Source organism: Scardinius erythrophthalmus (assembly GCF_964197995.2).
Source record: "Scardinius erythrophthalmus genome assembly, chromosome: 19".
NCBI lineage: Eukaryota > Metazoa > Chordata > Actinopteri > Cypriniformes > Leuciscidae > Scardinius > Scardinius erythrophthalmus.
In genome coordinates this window covers 19,703,840-19,705,731 of record NC_138239.1, presented here as the reverse complement: position 1 = coordinate 19,705,731, position 1,892 = coordinate 19,703,840, and positions in this window count along the sequence as shown.

Sequence of the window (1,892 nt, the reverse complement as noted above, 5' to 3'; positions counted from 1 at the left end):
ATTTCCATCTTTTCGCTCAGTAAAAAATATATACAGTTCACTTAACACTGAGTGAACACAATATTGGAGCCTGTCAGTCTATTAGCCGTTAGACTTGTCAGCTAAATTTAAATGTTTATGAAACGCGCGCGCGCAAAAAAAAAAAAAAAAAAAAAGAGCCAGCAAACCATTGTTTTGGTCAATACATATTGTGATTAATAAACTGAACTGAATAAATTGTCGGTTTACAGTAAGCCGTTGTGTACAGGTTTGGGTAAAGACCTATTTGTGAGGGCCAATTAATATACTGAAAAATCATAATGAACACATTGTGAGGACAAATGTACCCTCACTAGTTAAATGCTCATAAATCGGGAAAAATCGTATGTAATGACGTTGTTCTGCGAGGGTTAAGACAGAAATAACCATTAACCTCATAAAATTAATGGAAGTCAATGATGTCCTCATACAGTCAAACAAACCAGTGTTTTGTTCTGTGTGTAACTGTGGCCACTGGCTACAGATCAGTGGTCATGCAATGAGGCATTTGTAGAGAAAACTTTCTCAACATTTTGGTGGATGATTATGAATAGGTTAAAATCTGTGTTTTTATGGTAATAAATGTATGTAAATTGACACCAAAATAACAGGATCACATATCTAATCTGACATTTTAGTAGAAAACATGTAGGATGTGTAGTTCACAAATAATTGTTTTGTAATTTTAGACACACTGATATTCCATGTAATCTCTGAAGAAGTCATGAAATGTAGAATAATTATAAAAGAATCAGACAAAAAGTTTAGACAGTAGTTTTATATGAAGGACAGTGGTGTCACACCACAGGACTAGCTTGACAATGGAAGAAATTTAGTCAAAATGCAGGTGGAGTAGAGATACACCTTTTAGACCCTGTTCTAAAAAAAGACAAGAATTAGGCTATACATTGCTCAACTGGTGGAGTCAGTTGACTGAGACAACACTCCTTTTATATGTTACTAAATATGAAACATATTCTTACCACACCCACTGACTTGGACACCTTGGGCAGATTTAGCACATGCAGACAACAATGACAATGCTGGCAACATATCAATAATAACATATTGACTCTGTTACAGTATGTCATTTATATAATAGCCTTTTATAGGATAAGGAAGTTCTGATTAAAGTTAAAGTTAATTAGCCTAGGCATTACTAAGTTTTTGTATTTTTTCAATTACTATCAAATGCTGAATGAACAATATAATAGGTATAATTGTGTTTTTCCATTCTCATTCTCTCTTTTCATTTAAATCTATTTATGCTAAATAAACTCTTTCAGGGAAGTGGGGTGTTCATTTTAATGACTCAGAAAAAGATTTTGCTGAATAGATTGACAGCCATGACCTCGTACCTCGTGATACATGCTTGAAAGAGGGAAAGCACTGAAGCAACTTCACGATTTATAGGCAGACTCGCTGACGATATTCTTCTAAGGCAACCTTGCATCCATTTACCTGGGTGAGTACTTAAAATCCATAGAAAAATAAGTCAGCAAGTGAATACCAATCTAGATACTGAAGACTGAAATAATGCAACTTATAATCAAATCATTTTAGAAATACAACAGAAGAGGGGACAAAAGATTGCAATATGACCACTTACATAAGGTTAAAAATAAGACTCAGACTCGACAAAGAGATGACAGCCATACAGTGTAGAGGAATTTGATGTTGAATTCTCATTGAGGTGAATATATGCTCTCCTGTTACTTCATATATTTTTGTCAGTTCACACTGTCATGACATGTCTTATCAATATTTATGTTTTGTGAAAACCTGTCTTTGGTATGCAGGTCTTGTTAGCTTGAGGTAAGGTCTAGTTTTTGAAATACAGTACGATGTATAGATAAGCAGGAAAACTAGCTTTT